Here is a 25,996-nt window from a genome sequence, read left to right as displayed (position 1 = left end):
AAGTTACTTTTTTACAGAACTCAATTTCGATTTAATTTGAATTAGTTATGATTTTTTGAAGATTCGAAAAAAATGGAGCTGTGCTGAAATTTTCCTGCGATCGCGAAAACTGTCCGTACAGCTCACAATTTTTTCATTTTTCTTCGATTTTTCATGGAATTAACTTCCGATTTTTTGTGTAGTTCTATATTTATACTATTACTATTCCTAATTCAATTCTAATTATCATTATGAATTAATTTAATATTTTTTAAATTTAATTCAAGATATTAGTGTAATTTGAATTTGAATAGAATTAGTATCTATCTTCTTGCTTAAAAATCTATCTTATTTTAAAATTTAATTATATCTTATCTTATTTTAAATTTAAAATAAGATAATTATAATCATGTAATTTTTAAATGATATAAGATATTTTGCTAATTTTTTAAATTTTGCTATTTTATTTATTTAAATTACATTTAAAATTTGAAAAAAATATTCATTTATCTTTTCTAATTTTTTATTTAATTTTTATTTATAAAATAACATTTAAAAATTTAAAAGTAGTTAGCAAATTTTGAAATGATATTTAGGTTGGTTGAAACTTAATTTTTCAAAATTGTAGGTTTAATTTTAAATTTAAATTTTTTTTAAATTTTCGAAATTTTTTTAATTTTTTTTAAATTTTCGAAAAATAAATATTTTATTTATTTAATTAATTATTTCAAAATTAATAATTTAATTTAAAATTAAATAAATCCTACATCCAACTATCCAACTAACCTTGTTGCAGGAGTATGTGTTTTAGCTTGTGTGTAAGTTTTCAAAACCTATTATTACTTGATTGCAAATAGCCATGGTTACTTTTTGCCAGATCTAATGATTCTATCAATTAACACTACTCATATAATCAAATTTTAAAATAAACATATTAACACCCTAAATATGTTTATTTTAAAATTTGATTATATCTTATCTTATTTTAAATTTAAAATAAGATAATTATAATCATGTAATTTTTAAATGATATAAGATATTTTGCTAATTTTTTAAATTTTGCTATTTTATTTATTTAAATTACATTTAAAATTTGAAAAAAATATTCATTTATCTTTTCTAATTTTTTATTTAATTTTTATTTATAAAATAACATTTAAAAATTTAAAAGTAGTTAGCAAATTTTGAAATGATATTTAGGTTGGTTGAAACTTAATTTTTCAAAATTGTAGGTTTAATTTTAAATTTAATTTTTTTTAAATTTTCGAAATTTTTTTAATTTTTTTTTAAATTTTCGAAAAATAAATATTTTATTTAATTAATTAATTATTTCGAAATTAATAATTTAATTTAAAATTAAATAAATCCTACATCCAACTATCCAACTAACCTTGTTGCAGGAGTATGTGTTTTAGCTTGTGTGTAAGTTTTCAAAACCTATTATTACTTGATTGCAAATAGCCATGGTTACTTTTTGCCAGATCTAATGATCTGATGGCTCCCTTGGTCAAGATAATAATTTGTAACAGGTATATTTACAATCTTCTTTCATCTGTGTATGACCTAGCAACATGATAGGACCCATCCAAAGTGTGCCTGTGTGAGCCTATGTGTTTAATTTGATTATAGATACATATAGGTTGTTGTTGCTAAAATAAATTATCATAGTTCTTGATAGAATTTATTTAGGCCCATTTAGTTATTGGGCTTATTCAATTAATAACAGTTGTTCTTATTAAGGTTAAATTACTCTCTTTTGGGCCTTGTGTGAGAGTTGGGAGCTATAGAAGTGGGTACGACATACTGAACCCAGCACCCCCTCACATGAACCACCCCAATTGTGAAGGCCCATTTGCCTGATTTGAACAATTGTACTAGGTTAATTACACTAGTTTAACCTAATAAAATTGATTAGCAACATAATTAATTTCATTTATTTTGAAATTAATTTAAGAAAATTATAGTAAAAAGAATTCTTTATTCTAAGCTAAACTATATGTATTTTCTTGTATTTAATTAAATATAGAATTATAACCATCTAGATTCTTTCTGGAACTTAATTTAAATTTTTCATTAAATATTCTTATTTAAGTTGATATTTAGTTATCTACAACTAACCAACTTAAATCTGAATATCTTTTGAATTTCAAATTTCAAAATTAAGTTGAGGAATTTTAGGCATTGGTTATTAAGATTCTTTAGATATTTTTTAAGTTAATATCTTTTCGAATATTAACTTAAAATAGAATATTTTTGAATTAAGTGGTTACAACTTAATTTTTGATATTTAATTAAATTTAAATTTGAAAATATTTAAGTTCTAGATTTTTTCTAATACAACTTAAATTAGATATTTTTTCAAATTTTGTGGAAAAGATACTTAGTCAAATAAGATATTTTCTAGATAATTATTTCTAGACTACTTATTATTTCTAATATTAAATAGGAAATATTATACATTGTGAAATTAATTATTTATTAATTAATTTTGGTACAATTTATTTTAAGTATATTTTTCCTAGTATTAAACTAGAGATTAATAATTAAGCCTTCTCTACACTTAATTATTTATTTCTTGAATTTAATACATTTAATTAATTTGAAAATTAAATATCTAAGTTGATTTTTATCATCATACTTAAATATTTCTTTTTCATGACATTTAATTAAATAGAAAATTATTTTTAGTTGAAATTTATTTTTTCAACTAAATTTAAATAATTTTCAAAATATATTTTTTCTTTATTTTATTAATCAAATTTCGAAATTGCATTTCTTAAATGCTGGAATTTCTAATTTTATTTAAAAAATAGATTAAGTTGTAAATTAATTATTTATTTTAATTAATTCTTGGATCAACTTAAATCAATAATTTTTTCATTTATTGATTAATTTAAAATAAATTGAATTAAAGTATATTATTAGAAATTGAATAAATTAGTCAAAGGAAAATCTAGATAGGTGATATTTTTGCTTGAAGTATTTTTCTAGTGTATTTAATTAAATAGAAAATTAATATTTAAGTTGATTTTCATCATCATACTTAAATATTTGAAATTTTTCTTATATATATTTAATTAAATAGGAAAATTATATTTTTTGTTGTAAATTAATTTTATTAATTAATTTTGGGCCAACACTAAATTAGAATAATTTTTCCAGGATTTATTTTTTATTTTAATATGCAATTTCGAAAATTGTATTCTTAAATACTTTAATTTTTCGAAATGCAATATATATTTATAGAAAATCAATTTGAGTTGTAAATTAATTTAAATTAATTTTGTAACAACTTAAATTGAATATTTTTCTAAATATTTATTGGAAATTATTACTAAGATGGAAATAATTCATATTATTTCATATCCATCTAAGTAAAATTTATAAATATTAAATTAAAATTTATATTTAGAATTTTTTATTCTAAATTGGAAATTTTAATTAAATAAATATATATTTAAAATAAATAGAATAAATAAAGAGAATCAAAGAAAATACAACTCTCTTTAAATAATGAGCTTTATTATTAAGACATTCGATCTCCATTGTGGGTTTTACACCGCGTTTGTTTTAGTGAGTAATCCTTCCTAATGGAGGAACGTTCATTAGCAATTTCGCACCGTTTAACCTCGCATGATAAGTAGTTTGTAAGTGTTTTGTATGGTATGGATCACCCTAATGGTGGCGACCATACTTGACTTGCAAATTATGAAACAATGGTGGAAGCTCATAAGATAGAATTGCCTTGACTCTCGCCTAAACGGGACAACGCTGAATTCCAATCTTGATCGAATAAAAGGTTGCTAGAATGTTTAACATTTTAGACGAGCTGACAACTCTATTCAATGAATGGTAGCTTTGACTCTCGCCTAAACGGGACACTGATATCAGTTTGTTGAAAACCTTGGAAATTATTTAGGATTGTAAGTTTTAGTATTTTCACTTGTCATTCCTACTTGCTATATGTTTATAATTTCTGAATTGTGTATGAATTTATATTGAACCATGTTATTTTCTGTTATTAAGTTGTAGTTTAATTTCGAATCTTCATTGTTGGTCTAACTTGGCTTGTTTATCTAATGAGATAAATCCCTAGTGGATTTTCACCATTAGACATACATAATTGTGTTAGATCTCGAAAGATAAATATTGTATATGCGACATCTACCTGTTCATCAATTGATGACACCTTAGACTAGTATTTTTACGATATGAAACAAGAAGATTGTATAAATAAGATTACTTTGACTTTCGCTAATCGAAGCATCGTTAGATTCTTATTTTAAACGAAATTATCCTAATTCCTCTTAGCTTATTCATTTCGAATTAGCTTTAAAAACATATCATTGGATGAATGGTCTATAAATCATTTCATGTCATTTTATATGACGCATATGATTATAATCCCGAAATTCTATTCCCAATTGATATAAATCCTCAATCTTAGAAATCTCCTACTTGTATGGGCAAATCTGACTTAGAGTTTGTATTAGTAGTGCTGGTCCAAGATAGAATTACTCATAATATTTGGTATAAATTTAAGTCTTTGACTTTAATTTTAGATTCCAAATAGAAATTTTCTAAATTTCTAATTCCAGAATACAATACAGTTACACTTTCTCAAGTGTTTAATATCCATCTTCTATTAATGGATTAAAACTGTATGGAATATGAGTTAGGTATTCTGTGACCAGGATCCACTTGCAGTATTCTAAGAACTCTTTGATGTAACTAAACCTATGTCATCAATAGACACTACCACATTTTTTTTAATCTATGGCATTTGTATCTCGTTCATAGTGGATTTGACAAGATCAATCTCTGCAAAGAGTTAATATGCCTATATCCATTGAAAGTAGTTCATCTCATTCGCAGATGGATGTGCTTCAGGGGTGGATATGAGTTTTTCGTTGTATTCTTAAAACGATAACTCTAGATTATACCTTTTAGCAAAGAAATTTGAAATGTTTGAAAATTTTCATTAATTTCTAGCAATGGTTAAAACCATTAAGGTAAGTGGTTAAAGATCTTGCGAACTGATAGGGGTGGAGAAATAGTTAGTAGATATGCAGTTCAAAGATCATTAAATTGATTTTTGAATTATATCCAAACTTACCTCCCCAGAAATTTCGAGTTGCATATTGATGATTAGTTACTAGTCGTTGCCTAAATCCTTCTATGGTAATACAATTTTAGAATGATGTAATGGTTGGGTACTTAATGTAAATCATTACTAGATTCATGGATGACCTAATCAAAATCTTAAGAAAAGCTAGAACTATTAACCATGGTTTGTTAGCTATTCTAAGTGATTAGGGGTGGACCATCCCATTGTCAATAGATAAGAAAGTGTTTGTTCAAACAAATACTACTTTTCTAAGATAATGACTAAGTCTGAAAACAAGTAGCAAATAAAGGAGATATTTAATTCTTGATTCCAAAAGTGTTCTATCATCTTATTTGACATATGATGATCCCACTGCCTCTGTTGTCTTGTCACAACCGAAGAGATCAATACCATTTAGTTTTCTTCGACATAATTCACGGTACCTTGTCGTAGTGGGAGGGTTTCTAGGAACTCACCTTCTTATGACTTGGGAGACACTAGTGATTAAAATCCATTGTGAGTTTAAACAAGTAATGGATTGTCAAGATAAGAAACTAAGAAGAAAGCCAATAGAACTATGGTTTAATCCATTCACATGGAGTAACCTAAAGTTTTCTATTACAAGGACATAAAAGGAAATTTTCGTTTATAAGTCTATTCAATGGACTTAACAAACTTCCTGTTCCTAGTATTATAGGTTTGAGTTTATCTAAACCTATGGCTTGTGGTATACCTGGTAATTACTTACTCTAATGCAAGCAACTTACTTTAGTAAGATGCTGAAGCATTTTCTTTCTAATGGCAATCTATAGAAGCTTCACAACTTCTTAGACATAGATTTTATTTATCTAAGGAAAAGTCTCAACTATTCCAGAAAAGATAAAGCCATGAAAGAATTTCTTATATCAACCATGAGAGGTCTCAGATATGCTTTAGTATGCCTTAGACCAGACACCTACTGTTGAGTGGGAGCAATGAGTAGGTATCAGATTAATCCAGGAGAAGAACATTGGAAGACAATCAAGTAAATCTTAAGATAAAGAAGAGGAACTATATGTTAGTCTATAAGGGTGTGTTTAAAACTCTTAGACTACACCATATCAGATTTTGAAATTTGCCTTTGTGCTAGTAAATCTTTCTGATAAGATAGTGATTACTCTGGGGGTGGAATAGTGATTTTGGAGAAGTGTAAAAACCTATCTGAAGTCTCTAGGTCTACCAGAGAGGGACTGAATGTTAAGGTTGCAGGAAAGGTACTTATTCAGTCTAAGGAAAGTTCTATACATCTTTGGCACCATTCCAAATTGCCTTAAACTACTAGTGTTATTTCCTGATTAACCATAAGTAGTTGCCAAAGATATAGAATCCAGTATCCCAAGAGAGTAGACATATAGAAAGGAATTTCACATTATCAATGATTTTGTGATTAAAGGAAGAGTAATGGTGGAGAAAAGGTTGTGTTTAATTCAACCTTTCAGATCCTATTACGAGGAGTTTACTACTACTACACTTGATTTGTATATCAAGGTGTTGAGATTATTTGAAATGCACTTTTTGTTTTATATTAGTGCAAGTGGGAGTTTGTTGGGTTTTATGCCCTAAATAAAACTCATTTCAATATAATCAGATTTACTTATTAATACAGATCAAAAATAACATTTAATGTTGCATGGTTCACATGATTTATTTCATGATTATATGTACATAATGTATAAATTCATTTGAAACCCTTTTCACATACTTGATCCTGTTTATTGTGCCGTCAACACATTGGAAAGTAAACATGACTATGTGAATAAAGTTTCCTAGATTTATCAGACATAGGGTTTTACTGATATGATAATCTACGACAGAGTTTACTTGCATTTGGAGAAGTGCTATGTTCTTTCCAGAGCATTGGTTAAAGTAAAGCTCAGGTTGGATGCATGGAGTATGCATCGGAAGGGACCGATATTGAACTTTGACTTAGATTTATTAAACTTACCGTAATATCTATTCAAGTCAATGTCGCCTAGTTGATCCTAGATCAAATGATCTTAATCCTGATATGATTAGGCTCAATCTTGAGAGGCTATTCGTGTTCTTTGATTTGTTAGTTAAGCCTACTTTTAGGTCAGGGTGATACGTACATTTTGGAAACATGGTAGTGTAATTGAGTGGGAGCGCTAGCATAAACATGGAATCTATAGCTTCTATCTGGCGAATAGTAAGCAAAGGATGATCTCCTTCGAGCTTGACCAAACGAACATAAATGGTGGAGTACTCATTTCACATAAGCTGAAATATCATTTATACGGGGTCAAGTGTTTTAAGGATAAAATACATTATAGGGTGTAACGGTAATCTAATCCCTTTACAGTGTAGATCATTCATATAGAGGATCATTGATCACATTAGGATTATAACAATGGATAACTAATGATGTGTCTATATGGTGGAACATATAGAGCATTCTATATACTGAGAGTGCAATTCTAACTTCTATGCGTGGATTCAACGAAGAATTAATAAGTCAGTGAATTTTAGTGCTAAATTCTTGATCTACTTATTGGAAGCTCGGTTATATAGACCCATGGTCCCCCCACTAGTTGAGATAATATTGCTTGCAAGACTCATGTAATTGATTTTGATTAATCAATTATAATTCTCAAATTAGACTATGTCTATTTGTGAATTTTTCACTAAGTAAGGGCGAAATTGTAAAGAAAGAGTTTATAGGGGCATATTTGTTAATTATGATACTTTGTATGGTTCAATTAATAAATATGATAGATGACAATATTATTTAATAATTATTTATAGTTATTAAATAGTTAGAATTGGCATTTAAATGGTTGAATTAGAAAATTGGCGTTTTTGAGAAAATGAGATGCAGAAAAGATAAAACTGCAAAATTACAAAAAGTGAGGCCCAAATCCACCTTGCATGGCCGGCCACTTTGGTAGGGTTTTCCCTCTGATATTTTCATTATTTTAATGCCAAATAATTCAAACCTAACCCTAGTGGAATGCTATAAATAGATAGTGAAGGCTTCAGGAAAATTACACACTTAAATTTTCTATTTTTCCTTCAGAGAAAAACCTGAGCCTTTCTCTCTCCCTATCTTTAGCTGCCACTTCTTCTTTCTCTTCCCTCTTGAATTTCGAAATCCTTAGTGCCCACACACAGCAAGTGATACCTCAATCATAGTGAGGAAGATCGTGAAGAAAGACATTCAGCAAAAGGAGTTTCAGCATCAAAGATTTAGAGAAAGAGATCCAGGTTCAGATATTGATAATGCTCTGCTACAGAAAGGAATCAAGGGCTAGATATCTGAACGGAAGGAGTCATTATATTCCGCTGCACCCAATGTAAGGTTTTCTAAACTTTATATGTGTTTATTTTATCGTTTTAGAAAGTTCATATTTAGGGTGTTAATAAACATACTTGTGAGTAGATCTAAGATCCTGGTAAAATAAATTCCAACACTTCCAACCGGAAAGCGAAGAACCATTCGTGTTTGTTGGTTTAGTTCGGGGAGCTCGGATCCCGGTGATTTCGGCCATGTCAGCTAGAGAATTATTGCATGGTGATTGTTTAGGGTTTCTGGCCGTGGTGGTGGACACCACTCGGCCAGATACCATTCGGCCAGAGGACATCAAGGTGGTTCGGGAATTTTTAGATGTTTTTTCCCAAAGAACTTCCAGGGTTACCACCTCAGCGGGAGATTGACTTCGTGATAGATTTTGCACCAGGGGTGGAACCGGTTTCCAAAGCCCCATATAGAATGGCTCCAGCTGAACTTAAGGAGTTAAAGATTCAGCTCCAAGGGTTGCTTGACATAGGGTTTATTCGGCCTAGTGTGTCACCCTGGGGAGCCCCGATTTTATTCGTCAAGAAGGAAGATGGAACTATGAGGATGTGCATCGATTACAAAGAATTGAACAAGTTGATAGTGAAGAATAAATACCCATTACCTAGGATCGATGATTTGTTTGATCAGCTTCAGGGGAAGACGGTCTTTTCTAAGATTGATTTCCGTTCGGGTTATCATCAGTTGAGAATCCGAGAGGAGGACATTCCGAAGACGGCTTTCCGCACTAGGTATGGACATTATGAATTCCTGGTTATGTCGTTCGGACTAACCAATGCTCCTGCAGCATTGATGGATTTGATGAATAGAGTATTCAAGGATTTCCTCGATATCTATGTGATTGTGTTTATCGACGACATCCTCGTGTATTCTCAATCAGAAGAGGAGCATGAATTACATCTTCAGATGGTACTGCAACGGCTTCGGGAACACAAGCTTTATGCCAAGTTCAAGAAATGCGAATTTTGGCTATCTCAGGTGTCCTTTTTAGGGCACATTGTGAGCAAAGATGGGATCAAGGTGGATCCCGGGAAGATCGAATCCGTCAGGGATTGGCCGAGACCGAAGACTGTGACAGAGATCAGAAACTTCTTGGGTTTAGCTGGGTACTATCGTAGGTTCGTGGAAGGGTTTTCAAAAATTTCAATGCCCCTAACCGAACTTACAAAGAAGAATCACCGGTTTGTCTGGTCAGACAAGTGCGAAGCTAGTTTTCAGGAGCTGAAGCAAAGGTTGATTACCGCTCCAGTGCTAGCTTTGCCTTCAGACAACGAGAAATTTGTTGTTTATTACTATGCATCCAGACAGGGTCTGGGGTGTATGTTGATGCAAGACGATCGGGTTATCGCTTATGCTTCCCGTCAGTTAAAGGATTATGAACAGCGATACCCGACTCGTGATCTAGAGTTGGCCGCAGTGGTTTTTGCATTGAAGATTTGGCGGCATTACCTTTACGGAGAAAGGTGTGAAATCTATACCGACCATAAAAGTCTCAAGTATTTCTTTACTCAGAAAGATTTGAACATGAGACCGAGACGTTGGTTGGAGTTAGTGAAAGATTACGACTATGAGATTCTCTATCACCCTGGGAAGGCCAATGTAGTGGCCGATGCCCTGAGCAGAAAGGGTCCCGGGCAAGTGGCTAGTATGGTTCAGATCTCGCCTCAGCTAGCAGAGGATATGGTTAAATCCAGCATTGAGTTTGTGGTAGGTCAGCTTCACAACTTAACGCTGCAATTTGATCTGTTGGAAAGTATTAAAGCCGCTCAGATGACGGATTCAGAGTTAATAAAGATCAGAGATGAGGTTTTGGCTGGTCAAGCCAAGGACTTTTCAGTGTCAGACAGCGGGATGCTTCTGTATAAAGCTAGGGTTTGTGTTCCGAATAGTGTGGAACTCAAGAATGAGATCTTTGAGGAGGCTCATTCTACCCCGTATTCTCTGCATCCCGGCACCACTAAGATGTACCAAGATCTTAAACCGTACTTCTGGTGGAGCGGTATGTAGAAGAATTTGGTAGAATTCGTATCGAGGTGCCTCACGTGTCAGCAGATTAAGGCTGAGCATCAGAGACCAGCAGGGTTGTTCCAGCCTTTAACCTTACCTGAATGGAAGTGGGAAGTTATCACGATGGATTTTGTGGTCGGGTTACCTAGGACCACGGGTTTGTTTGATTCCATCTGGGTAGTGGTGGATCGATTCATGAAATATGCTCATTTTCTGCCTGTTAGAACGACATTTACAGTGGATCAGTTGGCAGAATTGTATGTCAGAGAAATTGTAAGACTTCACGGGGTACCGAAGTCTATAGTTTCGGATAGGGATCCGAAGTTCACCTCCAAATTTTGGCAGAGTTTGCAACGAGCAATGAGTACAAAGCTGAAATTCAGTACAGCATTCCATCCTCAGACGGATGGTCAGTCCGAAAGGATAATTCAGATATTGGAAGACATGTTACGAGCCTATGTTATGGATTTTAAAGGCTCTTGGAATAAATATCTACCGTTGATAGAATTTTCTTACAACAACAATTATCAGAGTACGATAGGGATGGCTCCCTATGAACTGTTATACGGTAGGAAGTGTAGATCTCTCATTCACTGGGATGAGACAGGGGAGAGAAAGTACTTAGGTCTGGAGTCAGTGCAACGGACCAATGAGGCAATAGAGAAGATAAAAGCTAGAATGCTTGCCTCACAGAGTAGACAGAAAAGTTATGCAGATCCGAAACGCAGAGATGTTGAGCTCCAAGTAGGGGAGCATGTGTTTTTACGGGTATCTCCAATGAAGGGGATCAAACGTTTTGGGAAAAAAGGCAAGTTATGCCCTAGATTTGCAGGACCTTTCGAGATTCTCGAGAAGATAGGTCAAGTGGCATACCGGTTAGCGTTGTCTCAAGCTTTATCAGCAGTTCACAACGTATTCTATGTCTCGATGTTGAGAAAATACGTTTCAGATCCCTCTCATATACTAAGTTATGAGAGCCTAGAACTGCAGCCAGATATGACTTACGAAGAACAGCCAGTGCATATCCTGGATAGAAAGGATAAAGTCCTTCGGAATAAGACCATAGCATTGGTCAAAGTTCTCTGGAGAAACAGCAAGGTGGAGGAAGCCACCCGGGAACTAGAGTCAGATATGAGAGCTCAATATCCAGAGTTATTCAAGTTAGATTTCGGGGACGAAATCCTTTTAAGGGGGGGATAGTTGTAAAGACCGCTTAGTTTAATTTGGAAATTAGCAGTTAATCACGTTTAATTATGAAATTATTTGTAGCTATTTAAATAATTATTTATACTGTTATTATTGAATTCAGAGGTGCGTTTTTATGTCATTTAGTAGTTATCATAATTTTGCATTTCCGGTGCGCGGTATCATGGAACTCGGTGTTTGGCTCAGTAAAATCACAACTTAGTATGTTAGTAGTTTGGGACGGCTTATTAGACATTGGGAATGTCGGGAATGGCCGGGAATTTAGAATTTCCCAAAAATACCCCTTTAGTGTTATTTATGTTAGTTTAGTGTGGAGGGGCAAAATGGTCATTTTGCCCCATTGTTAGTTTGTCTTTTAGTGAATTTTAATTGGTGGAATTATGTGGTTTATTAGAGTATATGTTGGCTGAAGTAAATAAGTTAAGTGGCATTTATTTCATTTAGTCAAAAAAATTTCAAAGTTAGAAAATTGGTATTCAAAGGCTCTCTTTCTTTCTCTCCTCTTCGGTTTTGAGCAGCTTGGTTTGGGGGGATTCTTCTTGGATTTCAAGCTGATTTTAGCATAGATTTGGACCTCAAGTGTTGGTAAAATCCTTGTAGCTCTCCCTTTTAGTTTCTTGAAGAATTTTGATGAAATGATGATGTTTGCATGCATAGTTTAAGTTGTTATTGTTGCTGTGATTTTATAGTTGTTTGCAGAGGTTTAAGCTTGATTAATTGTTGTTATTAAGCTGCTTGTAATGCTTGATGGTTAGGTTGTTAGAGTTGTGGAGTTTTTAATGTAAAAGTTTAAGGTTTTCAAAGGGAAATTGGAATTTTAGTGGCTGTAGTTGTTGCATGAGCTAGGGTTTGATTTCTGCAGTTGTTAAATGCTTGAATTTGTGATTTTGATCAAGGTTTAATGCATGTTATGTTGTTTAGTCAAGTTTTGAGTTTTAGAACTCAATCTTTGACCTTTAATGGTGAATTGAGTTTCTGTGTGTGAAGCTCGGTTTTGTTGCTTTAGAAATGTTCTAGGGGTTATTTAGAACAGGTCTGGAAGGTTTGAGGTGATTTGGGTTGGATTTGAAAGAGTTATGAATTTTTGGGTGTTTCCTGCGAGGAACCGGAATTCTGGATGAGGGTCCAGGAATTCTCGGAACCGGAATTCCGGTTGCAGAACCGGTCTACCGGTTGGGGAATTTTCAGGAACCCTAGTTTTCCTCGTTTTTATGTTATTTGGGGTATTGCCATGCTTTTTATCGATAGGGTAACTTTTAGTTCCTAGTTTAAGTTCCCGGAAAGTGATTTAGCGTATCACTTATAGTGTTGTGATTTTTATGGTTTAGGAGCCTGTAATCCGCCGCGCAGATAGTTCCAGTCAGGTTGACCGGCACACCTGAATTCGGAATCCAGGTAAGATTAGTAGAACAGTATGCATATGTAGATTACATGTTTAGCGTGCATGTAGGAAGCCTGTTAGATTACATTAGATATGTATGTTGGCTTCGAACCATCCAACTGTGTCACGTCGGTACAGGCTGGAGTATGACCAGCAGCCAGAGTATGACCGGTTCGACCGATTAGGCTGACACTGTATCACGTCGGTACAGGCTGGAGTATGACCAAGAAATGCAAGATGACCGGCTCGACCGATTAGGCCGATACTTAGGTTGGTGGTTCCATACTATTTGACGTATCATGTCGGTACAGCCGGAGTATGACCAAGAATGAGTATGACCCGCCCGACCGATCAGCCGATACCGTAACACGTCTGAGACAGCCGGAGTATGACCAAAGAATGGAGTATGACCGGTTCGACCGATCAGGCTGTTACTTGTCAATAGTACCGTCCCTATGAACGTTCAGAACTCAGTACCGTGTTGGACACGGCAATTAGGGGACTCATTATCGTGTTGGACACGGCAGTTAGGGTTATGATCAGGGGTATGGGCGTCTGATCATGACCGGGATTTATGTATGAGTATTATTATGCTTTTCTTACTGAGTCTGTCGACTCACAGTGCTATGTTCATGTGTAGGTTTGGGCAAGATCAAAGCTGTGGAACCGTGAGGACGAGCCTATGAAGATTGTACATGTCGGGGCGGTTAGGCCTGGAGCGTACGATCATCGGGACAGCGAGGCTATTTTTGTAACTAGTCGCTAGGCGAAAAATATTTTGTATGAACAGTAAACTTTTGTAAATGGTTTTGTAATCGGGATCCCGAGTCTTTTGTGTAAATATTTTACAAGTTTAATTAAAAAGCAAAAATTTTAATTAATCACGTTTTCCATAAACCTCGTTGATTAGCAACGAGCTGCATAGCATGTTTAAAAATCACGTAATACGCCTATGCTAGTTAGGGTGTTACACAGATCTTGATAATACTCTGCGACAGAAAGGATACAAGGGTTAGAGATCTGAACGGAAGGAGACATAATATTCCGCTGCATCCAATGTAAGGTTTCTCATACTTTATATGTGTTTATTTTATAATCATTTTAGAAGTTCATATTTAGGATGTTAATCAACATACTTGTGAGTAGATCTAAGATCCTGGTTAAATAATTTCCAACAACTGGTATCAGAGCCATGGTAATTGATTTGCTTGCAAGAAATTTGGACTTAAAACGATTTGTTTGTGTTTTGGATGGTATCATGTTGTTTTTGTTGTTTTTGTATGATGATTGATTGATGTTTGTGGATAGTATGGAAAAAATTAAGCAATTTACTTTTTACAAAACCCAATTTCGATTTAATTTGAATTAGTTATGATTTTTTGAAGTTTCGAAAAATATCAGGGTGGTGCAACTACCCACGCGCGCGGATGAGGGGCATCCCTCGGACAGCACGCGCACAGACAAGATTCTGTCTGAAACCGAGCCTCGCGCGCGCGGAGAGGCTGCATGCAGCCTCCTGCGCCGTGGGCAGTATGCACAGCATACTGTCCGTACAACTCGTAATTTTTTCGTTTTTCTTCGATTTTTCATGCTATTTCATGGAATTAACTTCCGATTTTTTGTGTAGTTTGGTATTTTGATTTTTACTTTTCAATTTTCAAATCTAATATCAGAAATAAATTAATTAGAATTTTTTAAATTTAATTTTAGATATTAGTGTAATTTGAATTTGAAAACAAGTAAAAATCTATCTTTTTGCTTGATTTTATATCTTATTTTTAAATTTGATTATTTTATCTTATTTTTAAATTTAAAGGTCAGATATTAAATATTTTTTAAATAATTTTTTTTTAAATTATTTGACCTTATTTAAATTTAAAATAAGATTACTATAATCATGTAATTTTAAATAGAAGTAAGATATTTTGTTAACTTTTAAATTTTGTTATTTTTATTAAATTATAAAATCTGAAAAATATTTTTTTTTATTTTATATTTAATTTATAAAATAACTTTAAAAATTTAAAAGGTAGTTAGCAATTATTTTTGAAATGATATTTAAGTTAGTTGAAACCTATTTTTTCAAAAATTGTAGGTTTAATTTTAATTTTTTTTATTATTATTCTTAAACCCGAAATATTTTTTTTAATATTTAAATATTTTCGAAAAATAATTATTTAAAATTAAATAAATCCTACATCCAATTATCCAATTCATCTTGTTGCAGGAGTATGTGTTTTAGCTTGTTTGTAAGTTTTATAAAACCTATTATTGCTTGATCTAAATTGCCATGGTTAACTTGTTGACAGATCCAATGTCTGATTTTAACCCATGGTTCAATTGACGATAGGTCAAGTAAATAATTTGTAACAGGTAAATTTTACAATCTTCTTTCATCTGTGTATGACCTAGCAACATGATAGCATCCATCCAAATGTGTGCCTGTGTGAGCCTATATGTTTAATTTTGTTATAGATGCATATAGGTTGTTGTTGCTAAATAAAATATCATAGTTTTTGATAGATTTTATTTAGGCTCATTTAGTTTTTGGGCCTATTCAATTAATAACAGTTATTCATTTTAAGGTTAAATTCCTCTCTTTTGGGCCTTGTGTGAGAGTTGGGAGCCATAGTAGTGGGTACGACATACTGAACCCAGCCCCCCCTCACATGAACTACCCCAATTGTGAAGGCCCATTTGCCTGATTTGGATAACTGTACTAGGTTAATTAAATTAGTTTAACCTAATAAAATTGATTAGCAACATAATTAATTTCATTTATCTTTTAAAATTAATTTAAGAAACCATAGTTTAAAGAATTATATTCTAAGCTAAACTATATGTATTTTCTTGTATTTAATTAAATATAAAATTATAACCAACTAGATTCTTTCTGAAGCTTAATTTAAATTTTTCATTAAATATTCCTATTTAAGTTGAAAATCAGTTATCTCTAACTAATCAACTTAAATCTGAATATCTTTTGAATTTCAAATTTTAAAATTAAGTTGAGGAATTTTAGGAATTGGTTATTAAGATTCTTAAGATATTTTTTAAGTTGATATTTTTTCAAATATTAACTTAAAATGGAATATTTTCAAATTAAGTGGTTACAACTTAATTTTATATTTAATTAAATCTAATTTGAAAGATATTTAAGTTGATTTTTTAGATTCTTCTAAACAACTTAAATAAGATATTTTTAAATTTGTTCCATTATTTTCGAATTTATTTTTCGAATTTAAATAATAATTGAAATTTAATTAAAGTTGATTTTTTATTTAAACCAACTTTAATTTGTAATTTTTCATTATTAAAATATGGAACTGATGATTAAATAAAATACATATATTTTTTTAAATAATGAGCTTTAATCAAAAGATATTCGATCTTCATTGTTGGTCTTACAAAAGTTAAATTTTTTCAATATAACCTCGAGACGCTAGACTTCGTCCCCCTTATGGATGGTTATTCGTTGAAAACTTTTAACACAGTAAGATCTCATTTGATAAGTGTTTTGTGAGTTTTCGTCTCTATTAGACTCTCCCCTACGGTGACTACTTAGAGATAAACTCATAAAACATGAAACAATGGTGGAAGCTCATAAAATGAGAATAACCTTGACTCTCGACTACCGGGACAACGTTGGATTCTCATTTTGATCGAATAAAAGGTTGCTAAAATGGTTTTATTTTAGATGAGCTGACTACTCTATTCAACTAATGTTATCTTTGACTCTCGCCTACCGGGACACTGTATTTCATTATGTTGAAAACCTTGGAAAATAAACTATGTTAGATTTAGTATTTTTATAACATTTGTGATTATTCGTTATTTTCTGAATTGTGTATGAATTTGAACCAAAACCTTACTTCTGTTTTATTGATGTATTGTAGTGCCAATAACCCTCATCCCATTCCACTCCTAGTTAATATCTTAGCAAATGAACTTGAAGTTATAAACTCCTTGTCAGAGTAATACTTCCAATATGCTCATGATGAACATAAAATTCCAGAAAGCAGGTAAGCTAGGAATTGTTCACTCTGAAGAGCAAATAGTTCATAACTCCATAAATCCTACTATTTCAAGCTTAGTTGAGAAGATAAGAGAAAGTGATTCCACTTCCTCAAGATATACTTCACAACAAAATGAACCAGCAAGAACAACAAATCACAAATGAATAAGCAGTGATGCTTTAGTCTTCGAATCATGTGTTTTAGAGAATGATAAATCCATTTGGATTCTTGATTCTGGGTCTACAAACCATGTAAGTTGTTCATTGCAATTGCTTGAGAATTGAAATTATTTGAAATCCGGAGAGTTGAAACTTAAGGTTGGTAATGGTGAAATGGTTTCGGTTAGAGCTAGAGGAAAAGCCAAACTCAAGTTTAAAAGCAGAATTTTGGAATTAGACAATGTCTTATACATTCCAAATTTTAGTAGAAACTTGGTTTCTGTTTCATGCTTACAATTGCAACAATACAAATTAGATTTTCGAGTTCTGGTTCTACCATTTCTCGAAATGACATTCATATTTGTGTTGCATCCATGGAACAGGGGATTTATGTTCTTAGACCAGAAACACCATTTGCCCTACATAACGAACTTTTTAAAGTAGCTAAACCTATAAACCACAAAAAGAAAAAGATCGATGATGATTATGAAACATATCTATGACATTTACGTTTGGGTCACATAGGCTATGACAGACTAAATAGGCTAACCAAAGACGGTCCATTGAAAAATGTCGCCTTAGGTGAATTTCCAGTATGCGAGTCCTGCCTGGAAGGAAAAATGACCAAACGTTCTTTCTCTACAAAGGAAGAGCGTGCCAAACACCCCTAGGATTAGTGCATTCTGATGTTTGTGGACTTCTGAATGTAAAAGCCCGAGGTGGTTATGAGTATTTTGTCACTTTCATTGACGATTACTCTAGATATAGTTTTCTTTACCTAATGCAAAAGAAATCTGAAACGTTTGAAAAGTTTCAAGAATTTCATGCTTTGGCTCAAAACCAATTAGGTAAAACATTAAAGATCTTGCGAACTGATAGGGGTGGAGAATATATGGATATGCAGTTCAAAGATCATTTAACTGAACTTGGAATTGAATCCCAATACACTGCCCCAAGCACTCCACAACAAAATGGAGTTGGAGAAAGAAGAAATCGCACTCTTTTGGAAATGGTTAGGTCTATGCTGAGTTATTCAACTCTGTCTACGTCCTTCTGGGGATATGCTATACAGATGGCAAATGACATTTTAAATGTTGTTCCATCTAAAGCAGTCCCTCTTGGGTTTTATGCCCTAAATAAAACTCTTTACAATCTGATTAGTTAACAATATAACAAATTTGAAGTGATTTATGTTTACATGAATTTTACATGCTAATGTTTTAATATGTTTATTACATTTACACACAAAATCAGTTAAATCCAGATCATATGTTTATTCACAATTACAGTATCGTCAACACAGTGGAATGTGATTGTGATCATATGAATCAAAAGACTAAGTCCCTGTTTCATCAGTGTTTTGGATTTACACTAATGTGATAATCAGCGATGATGTGTACTTACACTTGGAGTAAGTGTTATGTTCTTTCCAGGACATTGTAAAGTATACTAGTTTCGAATGTATGGAGTATACATTGGACTGGACCGATATTGCAACTTAGTTAAGATATTACAAACTTACTGTTATATCTTTCCAAGTCAATATCAGTAGTTGATCTTAAGATTAAAAAAATCTAAATCCTGATATGCTTAGGCTCAACTCAGGAGTACTATTCATGTTCATTGATTTATTAGTTAAATCTACTTTTGGGTCAGGGTGATACGTATATTTTGGGAACATGATAGTATGATTGAGTGGGAGTGCTGAACATAAATATGGAATTTATAGCTTCTACTGGTGTATAGAAGTCAAGTGATGATTCCCTTCGAGCTTAGCTAAAGTAAATGGATGAGCTCTTGTTTAAGTGACTAATCTTAGATCACTAAACATCATTTACAAGTAGCTAAGTGTTTTAAGGGGAAAAATACATTGAGGGGTGAGAACAGTAAAATTATCCCATCTCGATGTAAATCATCTATATAGAGGATCTTTGATCACAATAAGATTATAACAATGGTTAAATGAGATATCATATCTATATCGTGGAACATATAATATGCTCTATATAAGTCTGAGAGTGCAATTCTAAGTTCTAAGAGTGCATTCAACGAAGAATTAATAAGTAGGGATTTACTTAGTAAATTCGGTTCACTTATTGGAAGCTTAGCATATAGATCCATGGTCCCCATTCTAGTTGAGAATATACTGCTTGTAAGACTCAATAATTGATTTGTGATTAATCAATTATAATTCTAAAGTTAGACTATGTCTAATTTGTGAATTTTCACTAAGCAGGGGCGAAATTGTAAAGAAAAGAGATTCTAGGCTTATTTATTTATTAATAGACTTTATATGTCTAATTAATAATTAAATTAAATGACAATATTATTTAATAATCTATTTTAGCTATTAAATAATTAGTTTTGGCATTTAAATGGTTAGAATTGGAAAATTGGCGTTATTGAGAAAATAGAAATAAAATTTGTGAAAACTGCAAAACCAAGTGGGGCCCATTACACACACCATGGCCGGCCACTTAAAGTGGATTTTCAAAATTGATATTTTCATTATTTTAATGCCAAATAATTCCTAACCTAAACCTAGTAGTTGCCTATAAATAGAAAGTGATGGCTCAGTCAAAATCATAACTTTGAATTAGTTTTCTGTCAGAAAATTCTCTCTTCAGAAAAACTGAGCCTTCCCTTTATTTTCTTTGGCCGAAATCATTCTCTCTCTTTTCCTCTTCATAAATTTCGAACCTTAGTGATAGAGTAAGTGCCCACACACAGCAAGTGGTAACTCAATCATAGATTGGAAGACTGTGAAGGATCACACACAAAGAGAAGGACATTCTGGCTCAGATCTTGATAATACTCTACGACAGAAAGGATACAAGGGTTAGAGATCTGAGTGGAAGGAGAGATTAATTCCGCTGCATCAATGTAAGATTTTCTTAACTTTATATGTGTTTATTTATTGTTTTAGAAAGTTCATATTTAGGGTGTTAAACAACATACTTGTGAGTAGATCTAAGATCTTGGTAAAATAAATTCCAACAGTCCCTAAGACACCCGTCGAACTATGGAATGGTCGTACACCTATTTTACGCCACTACAGAATTTGGGGGTGCCCTGCTCATGTCTTGAGAAAGAAAGAAGGCAAACTTGAATCATGAACTGAAGTGTGCATGCTTGTCGGAAATTCTAAAGAGACTAGGGGTGGATTGTTTTATAGTCACAAGGATAACAAAGTGTTTGTTTCTACAAATGCTACTTTTCTTGAAGAAAACTATATTAAAGACAACAAACCGAAAAGTAAAGTTGTTTTAGAGGAATTGCTTTCAGATATAACTCCTTCCAATGTTCCGTCCTCTTCCACTCAAGAAGAGGATAATCCCACTCCCTCAGTCGAACCAACTGAGAAAACTACTACCAAAGTTCCTGTTCAGAAGATCACCGCTCCTCGTCGTAGTGGGAGGGTTTCAACAAAACCAGCTCGTTATGGCTTGGATGGTGAAACCAATATGGTCGTTGGTGACGGTATTGAAGACGACCCATTAACCTATAAATAGGCAATGGCTAGTCCGCAACGGAAACGATGGTCAGCCGGCATGGATTCAGAAATAGATTCCATGAAAAAGAACAAAGTCTCGGAATATGTAGACGCACCTGAGGACTATCATCCAATCGGATGTAAGTGGGTTTACAAGAAGAAAAGAGGAGCTGGAGGCGAAGTCGAAATTTTTAAAGCTAGACTTGTAGTCAAGGGTTATACCCAAAGAGAAGGTGTGGACTATGAGGAAACTTTTAGTCCTGTTGCCATGCTCAAATTCATCTGAATTCTTCTCTCCATAGCTGCTGCTTTCGATTATGAAATCTGGCAAATGGATGTCAAGACTATGTTCTTCAGGGCAGGAAAAGAAAGTTTGCAAATTAAATAAGTCTATCTATGGACTAAAGCAAGCTTGTCGCTCATGGAACAAAAGGTTTGATGAAATCATCAAGACCTACGGCTTTCTTCAGAATGAAGATGAACCTTGTGTTTACCAACTCAAGGAAGACCAAGTAGTAGTATTCCTGGTCCTTTATGTTGACGACATTTTGATTATTGGAAACAATATCAAGAAAATAACTAACATCAAGGAATGGCTTAACACTCAATTCGATATGAAAGATTTGGGTGAGGCAGCCTATGTTCTTGGTATTCAGATTATCAGAAACCGGATGAACAGATCTCTTGCTCTCTCTCAAACAACCTATATTGACAAAGTTTTAGAGAGATTCTCCATGAACAACACCAATGGGGCGAACATGCCTTCTAGATAAGGTATCCGTCTATCTAAGGAACAGTCTCCTACTGATCCTCAAGAGATAGAGGACATGGAGAAAATTCCTTATGCTTCTGCAGTTGGAAGTCTAATGTATGCAATGTTATGCACTAGACCTGACATCTGCTATGCAGTTGGAATCGTGAGCAGGTATCAGTCTAATCCAGGACAGGAACATTGGAATGCAGTTAAGTATATTCTGAAATACTTAAAGAGTACAAGAAATCTAGTATTAGTCTACAAGGGTGGTGCTTTAAATCCCATAGGCTATACTGATTCAGATTTCCAGGCATGTCTTGAAGACAGGAAATCCACATCTGGGATGGTGTTTACTCTTGGGGGTGGAGCAGTGGTTTGGAGAAGTGTTAAACAAACCGCGATATCAGACTCGATGATGGAAGAAAAATACATAGCTGCAGCAGATCTGCTAAAGAGCTTGTCTGGCTAAGAAAGTTCTTCACCAGTATCGGTGTCGTGCCTTGAATAGAAAAGCCTCTGGTCCTACTTTGTGATAATAATGGAGCAATAGCCAATAGTAAGGAACCTCGAAGCCACAAGAGAAGCAAACACATAGAAAGGAAGTATCACATCATCAGAGAATATGTGGCAAGAGGGGATGTACTGGTTGAGAAAGTGGACACAGAAGACAACTTAGCTAATCCATTCATCAAAGTCTTGGCCGTGACTGCATTTGAAAAGCACCGTCAGAATTTTGGATTAATTGATATGTACTGATTAGTTTTATATTAGTGCAAGTAGGATTTTGTTGGGTTTTATGCCCTAAATAAAACTCCATTTCAATGTAATCCATTTTATTCAACATCAATAAAGAAACAGAAGTATTTTTCATTCATTTGTATATGTTTTGGTTCATGTTATCAATTGCTTGTCTATTTGATTTATAAATTCATCTAAAACCCTTTTCACATACTTGATCCTGTTTATTGTGTTGTCAACACATTGGAAAGTAAACATGACTATGTGAATAAAGATTCCTAGATTTATTAGACACAGGGTTTTACTGATATGATAATCTACAACAGAGTTTACTTGCATTTGGAGAAATGCTATGTTCTTTCCAGAGCATTGGTTACTTGTATGGGCAAATCTGACTTAGAGTTAAAATTAGTAGTGGTGGTCCAAGAAATAATTACTCATTATATTTGGTATAAATTTAAGTCTTTGACTTTAATTTTAGATTCCAAACAGAAATTTTCTTATATTTCTAATTCCAGGATACAATGTAGTTACACTTTCACAAGTGTTTAATATCCATCTTCTATCATTGGATTCAAACTGTATGGAATATGAGTTTAGTATTTAGTGACCAGGATCCACTTCCACTATTCTAAGAACTCTTTGATGTAACTAAACCTAAGTCATCAAAAGGACACATCCACACTTTTTTTTTAATCTATGGCATTTGTATCTTGTTCATAGTGGTTTTGAAAAGATCAATCTCTGCAAAGAGTAAATATGCCTATATCCACTGAAAATAAGTTCATCTCATTCGCAGAAGAATGCACATTCAGGGGTGGATATGAGTTTTTCGTTGTATTCTTAAAACGATAACTCTAGATTATACCTTATGCAAAGAAATTTGAAATGTTTGAAAAATTTCATAAATTTCTAGCAATGGTTAAAACCATTAAGGTAAGTGGTTAAAGATCTTGCGAACTGATAGGGGTGGAGAAATAGTTAGTAGATATGAAGTTCAAAGATCATTAAATTGATTTTTGAATTATATCCAAACTTACCTCCCCAGAAATTTCGATTTGCATATTGACGATTAGTTACTAGTCGTTGCCTAAATCCTTCTATGGTAATACATTTTAAGAATGATGTAATGGTTGTATACTTAAAGTAAATCATTACTAGATTCATGGATGACCTAATCAAAATCTTAAGAAAAGCTAGAACTGTTAACCATGGTTTGCATGTTTGTTAGCTATTCTAAGTGATTAGGGGTGGACCATCCCATAGTCAATAGATAAGAAAGTGTTTGTTTAAACAAATACTACTTTTCTAAGAAAATGACTAAGTCTGAAAATAACGTAGCAAATAAAGGAGATATTTATTTCTTGATTCCAAAAGTGTTCTATCATCTTATTTGACATATGATGATCCCACTGCCTCTGTTGTCTTGTCACAACCGAAGAGGTCAATACCATTTAGTTTTCTTAGACATAATTCACGGTACCTTGTTGTAGTGGGAGAGTTTCTAGGAACTCACCTTCTTATGACTTGGAAGACACTAGTGATTAAAATCCATTGTGAGTTTAAACAAGTAATGGATTGTCAAGATAAGAAACTAAGAAGAAAAGCCAATAGAACTATGGCTTAATCCATTCACATGGAGTAACCTAAACTTTCTATTACAAGGACATAAAAGGAAATTTCCTGTATAAGTCTATTCAATGGACTTAACAAAACTTCCTGTTCCTAGTATTATAGGTTTGAGTTTATCTAAACCTATGGCTTATGGTATACATGGTAATTACTTACTCTAATGCAAGCAACTTACTTTAGTAAGATGCTGAAGCATTTTCTTTCTAATGGCAATCTATAGAAGCTTCACAACTTCCTAGGCATAGATTTTATTTATCTAAGGAAAAGTCTCAACTATTCCAGAAAAGATAAAGCCATGAAAGAATTTCTTATATCAACAGTGAGAGGTCTCAGATATGCTTTAGTATGCCTTAGACCAGACACCTGCTGTTGAGTGGGAGTAATGAGTAGGTATCAGATTAATCCAGGAGAAGAACATTGGAAGACAATCAAGTAAATCTTAAGATTAAGAAGAGGAACTATATGTTAGTCAATAAGGGTGTATTTAAAACTCTTAGACTACACCACATCAGATTTCGAGATTCACCTTTGTGCTAGAAAATCTTTCTGATAAGATGGTGATTACTCTGGGGGTGGAATAGTGATTTTGGAGAATTGTAAGAACCTATCTGAAGTCTCTAGGTCTACTAGAAAGGGACTGAATGTTAAAGTTGCAGGAAAGGTACTTATTCAGTCTAAGGAAAGTTCTATACATTTTTGGCACCATTCCAAATTACCTTAACTACTAGTGTTATTTCCTGATTAACCAAAAGTAGTTGCCAAAGGTATAGAATCCAGTATCCCAAAAAGAGTAGACATGTAGAGAGGAGTTTCACATTATCAATGATTTTGTGATTAAGGAAGAGTAATGGTGGGGAAAAGGTTGTGTTTAATTCAACTTTTCAGATCCTATTACGAGGAGTTTACTACTACTACACTTGATTTGTATATCAAGGTGTTGAGATTATTTGAAATGCACTTTTTTTTTTATATTAGTGCAAGTGGGAGTTTGTTGGGTTTTATGCCCTAAATAAAACTCATTTCAATATAATCAGATTTACTTATTAATATAGATCAGAAATGACATTTAATGTTGCATGGTTCACATGATTTATTTCATGATTATATGTACATAATGTATGAATTCATCTGAAACCCTTTTCACATACTTGATCCTGTTTATTGTGCCGTCAACACATTGGAAAGTAAACATGACTATGTGAATAAAGTTTCCTAGATTTATCAAACATAGGGTTTTACTGATATGATAATCTACAACAGAGTTTACTTGCATTTGGAGAAATGCTATGTTCTTTCCAGAGCATTGGTTAAAGTAAAGCTCAGGTTGGATGCATGGAGTATGCATCGGAAGGGACCAATATTGAACTTTGACTTAGATTTATTAAACTTACCGTAATATCTATTCAAGTCAATATCGCCTAGTTGATCCTAGATCAAATGATCTTAATCCTGTTATGATTAGGCTCAATCTCAAGAGGTTATTCGTGTTCTTTGATTTGTTAGTTAAGCCTACTTTTGGGTTAGGGTGATACGTACATTTTGGGAACAGGGTAGTGCAATTGAGTGGGAGCGCTAACATAAACATGGAATCTATGGCTTCTATCTGGCGAATAGTAAGTAAAGGGTGATCTCCTTCGAGCTTGACCAAACGAAAATAAATGGTGGAGTACTCATTTCACATAAGCTGAAATATCATTTATACGGGGTTAAATGTTTTAAGGATAAAATATATTGTAGGGTGTAACGGTAATCTAATCCCTTTATAGTGTAGATCATTCATATAGAGGATCATTGATCAAATTAGGATTATAACAATGGATAACTAATGATGTGTCTATATGGTGGAACACATAGAGCATTCTATATACTGAGAGTGCAATTCTAAGTTCTATGCGTGGATTCAATGAAGAATTAATAAGTCAGTGAATTTAGGTTATAAATTCTTGATCTGCTTATTGAAAGCTCAGTTATATAGACTCATGGTCCCCCCACTAGTTGAGATAATATTGCTTGTAAGACTCATATAATTAGTTTTGATTAATCAATTATAATTCTCAAATTAGACTATGTCTATTTGTGAATTTTTCACTAAGTAAGGGTGAAATTGTAAAGAAAGAGTTTTAGGGGCATATTTGTTAATTATGATACTTTGTATGGTTCAATTAATAAATAT

The sequence above is a fragment of the Cannabis sativa genome, chromosome X (genome assembly GCF_029168945.1).
Source record: "Cannabis sativa cultivar Pink pepper isolate KNU-18-1 chromosome X, ASM2916894v1, whole genome shotgun sequence".
In the NCBI taxonomy this organism is placed as follows: Eukaryota; Viridiplantae; Streptophyta; class Magnoliopsida; order Rosales; family Cannabaceae; genus Cannabis; species Cannabis sativa.
Note: the sequence above shows the minus strand (reverse complement) of the source record.